We start from the raw sequence: 12,771 nt of genomic DNA on the forward strand, positions 1-12,771 counted from the left end.
CTCCTCTCTCATCTCACACTATTGCCCCGCTCGTGCTCTTCGCTCCTCTGATGCCATGTTTCTCGCCTGCCCAAGGGCCTCTACTTCCTTTGCTCGGCTCCGTCCATTTTCTTCTGCTGCCCCTTATGCCTGGAACGCTCTTCCAGAACATTTGAGAACTACAAGTTCATTCGCAGCTTTTAAAGCTCAGCTAAAAACTTTTCTTTTTCCTAAAGCTTTTAAAACTTGATGTTGTGCAGACTTCTACTGTTACTTTCTACTGTTAGTTTTACCCTACCCTGTGCCTGCTTACCCTACCCTGTGCCTGTTTGCATTCTCTTCCCCTCCTTATTGTTTTACTATGATTTTATTAGACTGTAAGCCTATGCGGCAGGGTCTTGCTATTTACTGTTTTACTCTGTACAGCACCATGTACATTGATGGTGCTATATAAATAAATAAATAATAATAATAATAATAATAATAATAATAATAATAATAATAATGCGGGAAACAGGAAATGGGGAGAAGACCAATGTTACTTGGGTGCTTCACAACTGAAGGAATTACACCCGGTTGTCTAAAGGAAGCCCAAGAGGATTATACAGTCCAGGACCTAAAATTCCCTTGCTGCACCACTTGATGTGCTCGCCAGCAAAGCCAGCCATGCTCCCCCTCTGGTTGCCCATTCCGTCTCTTCCCTCGCACCCAGTTTCCTGTTTTCATTTTCCAGCTGACATTGAACATTCCGTGTCTACTGAGCATGCTCAATCTTCCTCAAATTGTTCTCTGGCGTTTGTTTGTTTATTTTTTTATTTATTTTATTTATTACATTTCTATACCGCCCAATAGCCGGAGCTCTCTGGGCGGTTCACAAAAATTAAAACCATTCAAAGTATGAAACAACCGTATAAAACCATAATATAAAATACAATATAAAAGCTCAGCCAGATAAAAACAGCAGCAATGCAAAATTACAAATTGAAAACACCAAGTTAAAATTTGATTTGGCTGAAATAGGAAAGGAAAGTAACCTCTCGTGGAAGCACTGAGTCATTACTGACTCTTGGAGGGACGCCAGCTTTCGCTGACGTTTTCTTGGCAGGCCTTATAGCGGGGTGGTTTGCCGTTGCCTTCCTTGGCCGTGATTACCTTTCCCCCAGCTAACTGGGTACTGATTTTACCGACCTCGGGAGGATGGAAGGCTGAGTCGACCCGAGCCGCCTGCCTGAAACCAGCTTCTGCTGGGATTGAACTCAGGCCGTGGGGAGAGTTTCGGCTGCAGAAACTGCTGAAATTGAAATTGATTATATACACAATCAAACTCTCTGGTTCCCTCCCACTCTGAGGAAAAGAAGAGGCTAGCTCTGGTGCTATAAGATATGAAAGGAGGTTTTCTGTATTTTCCTTATCCAAAATGAAGAAATTCCAAAAACTTTCAACTTAACTTGTACAAACACTCAACATTTGTACAAGTTTAGTTGAAAGTTTTGGGGATTTTTTCCCCCGGTTTGGATAAGGAAAATAAAGAAAACCTCCTTTCATATCTTATAGCACCAGAGCTAGGCTCTTCTTTTCCTCATAGACTTTTCGCTGTGCTTTTCCCCCTCTGTTTCCACATCCCTCCCTCTCTTGAGCTTACTCACACCTCTCCGTTGGTTTTTAAGAGACCTTATTTTGGTTCCACTTTCGTCAGTGCTCACTATTAGCAGGAATGATAAAAATCATTTAAAAAAACGGAAATGATGCAAATCAAGACCATTAACACATTTCACTTTCTTTTTTGCATACTATATGCTGGCTTTAAGGAGAGAAGAGAGGGTTCCCCACCCCCGTCTCGGTAATTTTGGACAGCATCGGGGTGCAAAGAATCCTTACCCTCATAGGTGGCGTCTCTGTCCTGCTCCTGCTTGACCTCCCGAAAGAGCAGCGTCTGCCAGGTGTCAGGTGGAGCCTTACCTGCCTCTAAAGAACAGAGACTTCCATCCTTGAATGCCCCTGGCACCTGGAAAAACACTGAGAATCACATTCAGGGCAGATTCAAATAGTAGGACAATGTGGTTAGAGGCGAGGTTGCCAACTTCTTTGTCTCCCCCTGCTCCTGTGCCTTTAAAGGTAGCACAATCTGCAACTATTAGCATGTAAAAATGCTTATCTCCATGTCATAAGAGGCCAACAGAAAGAGATAATTTCATGGAAATCACATTAAGGCAGGATGCAAGCAGCAAGAGAATGTGATTAGAGGCGAGGTTGCCAACTTCTTTATTTCCCCCTGCTCCTGTGCCTTTAAAGGCAGCACAATCTGCAACTATTAGCAGGTAAAAATGCTTATCTCCATGTCATAAGAGGCCAACAGAAAGAGATAATTTCATGGAAATCACATTAAGGCAGGATGCAAGCAGCAAGAGAATGTGGTTAGAGGCGAGGTTGCCAAGTTCTTTATCTCCCCCTGCTCCTGTGCCTTTAAAGGCAGCACTATCTTCAATGAATTCACTTTCTGACTGTAGGATTTAGACAATCAGGAACGGTTTCTCCTTTCGCTCAAGGGAATCAGAGGAGAAAGACAGGCCACCAAATTGAGATCACCGTGCTGCTTCAGATAAACAGCATGAGGGGGAAATCTTTAAAATTCCTTACATGTGTTTTGATAGAGATTCATAATATTTTAATGTACATTTATTTGCCTGTTCGTATACATTGGTATGGTTTTTATGTTGTGAACTGCCTTGAGAGGGTTTTACCCTTAAAGACGGCCCAAAAAAACTATGTTATAAAATATATATTATAAAAATTAGGGTGACCCTATGAAAAGGGGGACAGGGCTCCTGTATCTTTAACAGTTGCATAGAAAAAGGGGAATTTCAGCAGGTGTCATTTGTATGCATGCAGCACCTGGCGAAATTCCCTCTTCATCACAACAGTTAAAGCAGCAGGAGCTATACTGCGGCTATATCGTGACCAGATTTAAAAGAGGGCAGGGCACCTGCAGCTTTAACTGCTGTGATGAAGAGCGACTTTCCCAGGTTCTCCATATATACAAATGACACCTGCTGAAATCCCCTTTTCAATACAACTGTTAAAGACACAGGAGCCCTGTCCTCCTTTCCATAGGGTCACCCTACCAGGGCCATACAGGAGCCCCGACCTCCTTTTCATACGGTCACCCTAATAAAAATATAATTTTGGAAAGCATAATTCAGATTGAATAATCAAACATTACAAAATAAGGTTGGAAAATTCGTACCTGCTCTTCCCGCCCGTCTTCCTCTCGCTGTTGCTGCAGCAGGAACTCCTCCGCCATGGCCACCGCTTGACCGCAAGACTCCGGGCTCCCCTCCGTAACCCGGCTCTGCATTTGGGGCGGCAGGACGGCCAGAAACTGCTCCAGGACCAGCAGCTCCACCATCTGCTCTTTCGAGCGTTTCTCCGGCTGCAGCCACCGGCGACAAAGTGCCCGGAGTCGGCTGCAAACCTCTCGGGGTCCCTCAGCCTCCTGGTAGCGGAACTGCCGGAAGCGTTGGCGGACACACTCCGCTTCTGGGCCTTCTTCCTTGACTGTCCTGGAACTGGCCTCCTCTTTGGTCAACGGGCTTCTACAGGCTTCCTGGACTCCTCTGCTAAGGCCGGGCAGGAGTGGGGCCGTCCCCTGTCCCCTAGGCCATGGGCTGGTGTCAGACGTTCCCTCAGGGGGAGACGAATCCACTTCACAAAGCTCCCTCAGTCCAAACCTCCGTAGAGCCGGGTTTCCTCGTTCAGAGGGCGGAGGGTGCACCGCCTTCAGGAACTGCTGCCACTGGGCCTCCCAGCATTCCTCAGGCTCCCGTTTCACATGCTCCGGAGCGGTTCCTTCCCAGAATTCCCTCAGACTCCCAGGCTGGGGGACGTGAGGGACCTTCCCCGGTTCGGATTCCCCCGGGTCCAGCACCTCTATCTTCACTCCCAGCTCCGCCGCAGTCTCCGAGCTGAGGCCGAACTTGGGTGCCTCTCTGCATTCTGCCGCCATTTTAGTTCTCCGTCCAAAACGGACCTGAATTGGCTAGCTGAGCATCCCACCGAAAGAGTGAATCGAGATGCAAATGCTATCCAGAGTTCAAATTTCGATAGTAGCAGAAGGGTAGAGTGTCTGTTTTAGGAAAAGAGGGATAATATTATAGATTCAGAAAGAACAAGTGGGCCTTGCAACGAAACCTTAGTTTGGAGTGCTGCTGTTCTGCCAGCCAGCCAGCCGTGCCCCCTTCAGGTTAATCTAGTCCAAGGGTCGCCCACCTTTTTGGACCCAAAGACACATTTCTCAATTTGAGAAGCTGCTTTGAGTACGACCACAAAATACCTAACTACAGTAGCAGATTGCCACTTCAGCATCTACCTGTCACATTTATGTATCTTAGGTGGACATTATTCAGCAAGAACATTTGTTTCCTGTCTATGGGAGACCACAACACCTCTTTAATAAGGGATTGTCTCATTCGTCCAATTGCTGGTGGTGTAATGCAGCTAATGCATCTTTGAAAGATATAAGAACCTAAGAAGGGCCCTGCTGGATCAGACCGAGGGTCCGTCTAGTCCAGCACTCTGTCCACACAGTGGCCAACCAGCCATCGGCCAGGGATGAACAAGCAGGACATGCTGCAACAGCACCTCCCACCCATGTTCCCCAGCAACTGGTGCACACAGGCTTACTGCCTCGAATACTGGAGATAGCACGCAACCATCAGGGCTAGTAGCCATGGATAGCCTTCACCTCCAGGAATTTATCCAACCCCCTTTTGAAACCATCCAGATTGGTGGCCATCACTACATCTTGTGGCAGTGAGTTCCATAATTTAACTATGTGCTGTGTGAAGAAGAACTTCCTTTGATTTGTCCTGTATCTCCTACCAATCAGTTTCATGGGATGACCCCTTGAGGTTCTAGTATTTTGAGAGAGGGAGAAAAAGGTCTCCCTCTCCACATTCTCCACTCCATGCATCATTTTGTACACCTCTATCATGTCTCCCCTCAGCCTCCTTTTTTCCGAACTAAACAATCCCAGTTGATGTAACCTTCCCTCGTAGGGGAAATGCTCCAACCCCTTAATCATTTTAATTGCCCTTTTCTGCACTTCTTCCAGCTCCATAATATCCTTTTTCAGGTGTGGTGACCAGAACTGTACACAGTATTCTAAGTGTGGTTGCACCATCGATTTGTAAAAGGGCAGTACGATACTGCCCATTTTGTTCTCAATTCCTTTTCTTATATATAATATATAAATAGGGAGGATGCTGTTGCACCCTGTCCTGCTTGTTCATCCCTGGCCGATGGCTGGTTGGCCACTGTGTGAACAGAGTGCTGGACTAGACGGACCCTTGGTCTGATCCAGCAGGGCTCTTTTTAATGTTATGATAAAAGAAAGGACTTCTTCACACAGTGCAGAATTAAACGATGGAATTTGCTACCACAAGATGTGTTGATGGCCACCAACTTGGATGGCTTTAGAAGGGGGGTTGGATAAATTCCTGGAGGAGGAGGGCTGTTAGTCCTGATGGCTATGTGCTACCTCCAGTATCAGAGGCAGTGCATCTATACATACCAGTTACTGGGGAACATGGGCATGAGGGGGCTGTTGCACCCATGCCCTGCTCGTAGGTTCCTCGGTCAACAGCTGGTTGGCCACTGTGTGACCAGAGTGCTGGACTCGACAGACCTTTGGGCCTGATGTACACCAAGCAGGATATGACACTTTGAAAACTGTATATAGAATCATAGAATAGCAGGGTTGGAAGGGGCCTACAAGGCCATGGAGTCCAACCCCCTGCTCAATGCAGGAATCCACCCTAAAGCATCCCTGACAGATGGTTGTCCAGCTGCCACTTGAAGGCCTCTAGTGTGGGAAAGGCCACAACCTCACCAGGCAACTGATTCCATTGTCGTACTGCTCTAACAGTCAGGAGCAGTATATAACATATGGAGCATGTCCTGGTCCTCCACAGTGGTCACTACTGTTATAAACCGTTTTAAAGCAGTAGTGTAGATCCTGTCTTGGTCTGATCCAGCAGGGCTCTTCTTACGTTCTTATGAGCTGGATCAGACGCAGGGTCTGTGTAGTCCAGCGCTCTGGTCACACAGTAGCCGAGCACCTGCCTGTGGGAAACCCATAAAGGCACGAATCAAGACGCAAACCGCAACAGATTAAGACAGGTATCTTCCCGAAAGCTGTCATCCGGCCTCTGCAGCGGCTGGTGGGTTTCTTTGGTACTACATATGAGAATCAACTCCCAGCGTCTGCAATCAGCACCGAAGCTTTTGACAACGGCAACCGTCAAGGCACCCATCAGCCAGGGCCGGCGCTACCGTTAGGCCCACTAGGCAGCTGCCCAGGGCGCAGACCTCAGAGGGTCACAGCTTCATACAAATTAGCTGTTTTAAGAAGAAAACAGAATAAAAGGAAAATATAATAGTTCAGAAACTCTTCTTGAACAGCTGAATTGAAGTTGGCAATTTTTGGGGTGTGTGTGTGTGTGCGTGCGCAAGTAGCTCACCTTGCCTAGGGCGCAAAATTAGGGTGACCCTATGAAAATAAACAACTTGGGACCAGAATACCGGAGAGAGCGCCTTCTCCCCTACCAACCTGCCCGGTCCCTGAGGTCATCCGAGGTCATGTTCCTGGTGGTTCCACCTAGATCCATCCTCCGATTGGAATCCACCAGGGGAAGAGCCTTCAGCGTGGTGGCCCCCCTCCTATGGAACTCCCTGCCTCTGGAGGTCAGGCAGGTGCCAACCTTGTACTCCTTTCGGCGCCTCCTGAAAACATCTTTATTCCAGGAAGCCTTTCCTTAATATGCAACCTTGAATCTCTGTATTTGCTTCTTTTAAGTTTTATTTTTATTCTGTTTTCATTTTCATTTTAACTTGTACACCGCTCCGAAATTTTTCAATGGGGAGCAGTATATAAATATTCTAAATAAATAATAATAAAAGGAGGACAGGGTTCCTGTATCTTTAACAGTTGTATTAAAAAGGGAATTTCAGGAGGTATCATTTGTATATATGGAGAACCTGGTGAAATTCCCTCTTCATCACCACAGTGAAAACTGCAGGTGCCCTGCCCTCTTTTAAATCTGTTCACTCTAGTATAGCTCCTGCAGCTTTCACTGTGGTGAAGAGGGGAATTTCACCAGGTGCTGCATGCATACAAATGACACCTGCTGAAATTCCCTTTTCTATGCAACTGTTAAAGATACAGGAGCCCTGTCCTCCTTTTCATAGGGTCACCCTAGCAATATAGTTTGGCACTGGCCCTGCTGTCACCAGCATCTGGATTTTTTGCATGTGCGTTCCTTCTGACAACACAGCATCCTTCAGCTCTACCCACCACATGAACCAACCACCCCCTTCAGCATGTGTATATAGGGCTCCTGTATCTTTAACAGTTGCATAGAAAAGGGAATTTTAGCAGGTAACATTTGTATATATGGAGAACCTGGTGAAATTCCCTCTTCATCACCACAGTTAAAGGTGCAGGAGCTATACTAGAGTGACCAGATTTAGAAGAGGGCAGCTTTAACTGTTGTGAGGAAGAGGAAATTCCACCAGGTTCCCCATATATACAAATGGCACCTGCTGAAATTCCCTTTTCAATACAACTGTTAAAGATACAGGAGCCCTGTCCTCCTTTTCATAGGGTCACCCTATATATATATATATATATATATATATATATATCAATCTGCCAGTCTGAGCTTAGCCATTCATCTTATGCCAGGTTTGGGCGGCTCCAAGGAAACCTCTGCCCAAATAGCCGTTTGAAGGGGCCGCAGGACCCTCTCGCCATCCTCTCACCCTCGCCTGGGTCTTGCCAAGCTCCGAAGACGCGCCGCGGGGCATCCAGGACCGCTTCCCCGGCTCCTCCAGCCCACCCCCAAAAGAGAGGCGGGAGCAGGAAGTGACCGACGGCCCCCGCCCCACATTCACAGACAGGTCCGTCTAGGAATCGTCTCTCTGGGCTTCCCCCTGGCCGCTTGCAACCCACGCACGCACCCACCCACCCAAAATGCAAGGAACAAAGGCAGGCCGTGGGGAGAAGAGGACGTGCGCTTCCAGCAACAGCACAGCCCCCACCCCCACCCCCACCGTGTGCTCGACCCGCCCTCCCCAGCCTGGAGGCGTCCAGATGTGCTGGGACTACAACTCCCATCATCCCCAGCCACCATGGCCAATGGAGGTGATGGGGTTTGCAGTCCAACACATCTAGCCAGTACCAGCCCGCGGTGGGACACAGCTAGAACACAGGGATGCCTGCGCTGGAATGGCCATACTGGCTGGGGATTATGGGGATTGCAGTCCAACGCATCTCGCCAGCACCAGGCCCGGGGGGCGGGGGTACAGCTAGAACACAGGGATGTCTGCACTGGAATGTCCATACTGGCTGAGGATTATGGGGATTGCAGTCCAACGCATCTAGCCACCACCAGGCCCAGGGGTGACGGGGACAGCTAGAACACAGGGTTGTCTGCGCTGGAATGGCCATACTGGCTGGGGATTATGGGGATTGCAGTCCAACACATCTAGCCACCACCAGGCCCAGCGGGGACGGGGACAGCTAGAACACAGGGTTGTCTGCGCTGGAATGGCCATACTGGCTGGGGATTATGGGGATTGCAGTCCAACACACCTGGGCTGCGGAAAGTTGTCATGTTGCAAAGAAAACCACCCATCTTCACTTCCACAACTACAATTCCCAGGTTTCCTGGTTGGGCAGGGCTGGGTTCTCTGTGTTGTGGATGTAATTGTGCATACAGCTGTGCTGTTTTACCACTGTTAATTGTATTGTACATTGACACTGGCTATGTTTTTACTTCAGCTTGTAACTTTGATACTGCAGTTTTAAGCTTTTATTTATTCATTGCATTTCTATATCTCCCAATAGCTCTTCTATATCTCTTTTACGTTTTATACTGCGGTTTACGGCAGGCTTTGTGGTTTTAATTGTTGCGAACCGCCCAGAAAGCTTCTGCTATTGGGCAATATGGAAATGTAATTACATACATACATAGAATCATAGAATAGCAGAGTTGGAAGGGGCCCACAAGGCCATAGAGTCCAACCCCCCCTGCTCAATCATCCCCTTGGCATACATACAGTGATGCCAAGGTGATGATCATCAGGAAAGGTGCAGGAGATTACTGTTCCGAAATTAACATGTCACTTGAGAAAGAGATCAGGGATGACGAACATGCTTTCCTCCCCACGTTGGTGGACTGCAACTCCCACCAGCACTGCCAATGGGGAGGGATGAAGGGCCTTGCAGTCCAACACCAGCAGGTTGGCCCCACGTTCTTCATGCCCTGCTCTAGTTCGGAATTGTTCAGGGATTACAGTGAGAGGTCAAGAGAAACGGCGGCGGCAGTGAGGAATGTATTTCTATTTCTTGGAATCCGTTCTTTCTTTATTTATTTATTACATTTCTATACCGCCCAATAGCCGGAGCTCTCTGGGCGGTTCAAAATGTGGCCCTCTGGTGAGCCGCCTTTTCAGCACCACCACCCGGTTCACAGCCATCGCTGTGAAATGCCTTTGCCGTTGTGAAGTTTTAATTTAATTTAATTTTACTCGCAAGGAGGGAATCCTTTGCACCACGCGGCGTCGCAATTGAAGAGTCAGGCTACAACAGTTCTGGTCCCCACACCTAAAAAAGGGATATTATAGAGCTGGAAAAAGTGCAGACAAGGGCAACTAAAATGATCAAGGGGCTGGAGCATCTCCCCTATGAGGGAAGGTTACATCATCATCATCATCATAATCATTATTATTATTATTATTATTATTATTATTATTATTATTATTATTTAAAGGAGGCTGAGGGGAGACATGATAGAGGTGTACAAAATGATGCATGGAGTGGAGAATGTGGAGAGGGAGACATTTTTCTCCCTCTCTCAAAATACTAGAACCCAGGGTCAATCCCATGAAGCTGATTGGGGGGGGGGGGGAGATCCAGGACAAATCAAAGGAAGGACTTCTTCACACAGCACATAGTTAAGTTATGGAACTCACTGCCACAAGATGTAGTGACGGCCGCCAATCTGGATGGCTTCAAAAGGGGGTTGGATAAGTTCCTTGAGGCGAAGGCTATCCATGGCTACTAGCCCTGATGGTTGTGTGCCATCTCCAGTATTCGAGGCAATAAGCCTGTGTGCACCAGTTGTTGGGGAACATGGGTGGGAGGGTGCTGTTGCACCATGTCCTGCTTGTTCATCCCTGGCCGATGGCTGGTTGGCCACTGTGTGGACAGAGTGCTGGACTAGATGGACCCTTGGTCTGATCCAGCATGGGACTTCTTATGGCTACAAAAGAAGAGTACAGACTGGTGGCGCAGAAGGGGTCTGGAAACAAAGCCCTGTGAAGAGAGACTGAAACAACAGGGCATGTTTAGCCTGGAGAAGAGAAAATTGAGGGGAGACATGAGAGCACTCTTGAAATACTTAAAAGGTTGTCACACAGAGGAGGGCCAGGATCTCTTCTCGATCCTCCCAGAGTGCAGGACACGGACTAACGGGCTCAAGTTAAAGGAAGCCAGATTCCAGCTGGACATCAGGAAAAACTTCCTGACTGTTAGAGCAGTACGACAATGGAATCAATTGCCTGGTGAGGTTGTGGGCTCTCCCACACTAGAGGCCTTCAAGAGGCAGCTGGACAACCATCTGTCAGGGATGCTTTAGGGTGGATTCCTGCATTGAGCAGGGGGTTGGACTCGATGGCCTTGTAGGCCCCTTCCAACTCTGCTATTCTATGATTCTATGTTCGTAAGTGTGGGTGCAATTCCTTCTTCTTAAGTGTGAAGGACGTACAACGCCCTTGCAAAGCAGGCCTACATGGAACGGTCCTTCCTTCTGAAAATCTGCCACCCAGAAACGACGCATTTTAAACTGGGAGAAGAGGCAGCCGCCAGCTACACTATACTGCTAGTTCAATGATTTCAGCATGTCAGACGACACCTTAAACCGAAGTTAGTGCTACTTAGCCTGCTGTAGAACAGGGTTCGTGAAGCTGGCCAACAACGGGGTTAGCGGAGGCACCCGGTTAAGGAAAACGCACATCAGATGACACCGTTAACCCTGGTGCTTAACCAAAACCCCTTAACCAGCATGATTAACGATGTCATCTGAATGGGGCCTATGAAACTTCAGAATTTTGTAAACCGCCCAGAGAGCTTCAGCTATGGGGCAGTATAGAAATGTAATAAATACATTTATTAATAATGTATTTATGTAATATTAATATTTTTGTAATATTAATATTTTTGTGAACCGCCCAGAGAGCTTCGGCTATTGGGCGGTATAGAAATGTAATAAAATAAATAAATATTTATGTAATAAATACATTTTTAAAAAAGTCACAAAAAGCAATTTAAATATCTTTAACTGGCCAATAGAGGGAGAAAACGTGGAGGCAGTGACAGACTTTGTATTTCTGGGCGCAAAGATTACTGCAGACGCTGACTGCAGCCAGGCAATCAGAAGACGTTTACTTCTTGGGAGGAGAGCAATGACAAATCTTGATAAAATAGTTAAGAGCAGAGACACCACGCTGACAACAAAGGTCTGCATAGTTAAAGCAATGGTATTCCCCGTAGTAACCTATGGCTGCGAGAGCTGGACCATAAGGAAGGCTGAGCGAAGGAAGATAGATGCTTTTGAACTGTGGTGTTGGAGGAAAATCCTGAGAGTGACTTGGACTGCAAGAAGATCAAACCAGTCCATACTCCAGGAAATAAAGCCAGACTGCTAACTTGAGGAAATGATACTTTAATCGGTTTTTAATGCTTTATGTGTGTATGTTCTGTGTTTTAGAGTTTTAAATTTTGTATACTTGTTTTTACCTCAATTTTAGAATTTCTATAAACCGCCCATAGAGCCCTGGCTATGGGAGCGGTATAGAAGTGTAATAAATAAATAAATAAATAAATAAATAAATAAATAAATAAATAAATAAATGCAAAACTGAAGTACTTTGGCCACATAAAGAGAAGACAGGATACCCTGGAGAAGAGGCTGATGCTAGGGAAAGTGGAAGGCAAAAGGAAGAGGGGCCGACCAAGGGCAAGATGGATGGATGATATTCTGGAGGTGACGGACTTGACCTTGGGGGAGCTAGGGGTGGCAACAGCCGACAGAAAGCTCTGGCGTGGGCTGGTCCATGAAGTCAGGAAGAGTCGGAAGCGACTGAACGAATAAACAACAATTCAGAGCATGTTTCTCCTTACTTCCCCTTAGATCAGCTGTTCTCACACTTGCTCACCTCCTGACTACTGGAAAATTAACCAGTGGCTTGGCAGACACCCCCCCCCCCCCCGAGAAGCACACACATACCTCATTACTGTAACTATTTTTTCTTCTGCGCTGGCATCACGTTAGAAAAATTGCAGGCCACAGAAAGCAACCGTTTTAACTAAGCCATTTTAAGGGAATAATTCGTAGACCGCACCAGCACTGTATTATGAAAATAGGATAGTCTATCTACCCCCCCATCAACCTGGCCTGTCACTGAGGTCATCCGAGGGAATGCTCCTGGCGGTTCCACATGGACCCACTCTCCAATGGGAGTCCACCAGGGGAAGAGCCTTCAGGGTGGTGGCCCCCCTCCTGTGGAATTCCCTGCTTCTGGACGTCAGGCAGGCGCCAACTTGAATTCCTTCCGGTGCCTCCTGAAAACGTCATCGTTCCAGGAAGCCTCCCCTTGATGACCAGCCGCGGTTCACTTTGCACTTTCAAAATTGTACCTTTAATGTGTTTTTATTCTATTTTATTTGGTCCA

General features: G+C 47.2%; 1 protein-coding gene across 1 annotated transcript in view; it reads right to left on the reverse strand.

The window, feature by feature from the left end:
• The window catches only part of LOC134395669 (zinc finger protein 271-like), a 41,240-nt gene extending 39,349 nt beyond the window's left edge, over positions 1-1,891 (reverse strand). The window contains exon 1 of the mRNA XM_063121831.1: positions 1,858-1,891. The gene's annotated coding sequence lies outside the window, so the exon portion shown is untranslated. The remainder of the gene's footprint in view (positions 1-1,857) is intronic.
• Positions 1,892-12,771: the final 10,880 nt, after the last annotated feature.

The sequence above is a fragment of the Elgaria multicarinata genome, chromosome 3 (genome assembly GCF_023053635.1).
Source record: "Elgaria multicarinata webbii isolate HBS135686 ecotype San Diego chromosome 3, rElgMul1.1.pri, whole genome shotgun sequence".
Taxonomy (NCBI): Eukaryota; Metazoa; Chordata; class Lepidosauria; order Squamata; family Anguidae; genus Elgaria; species Elgaria multicarinata.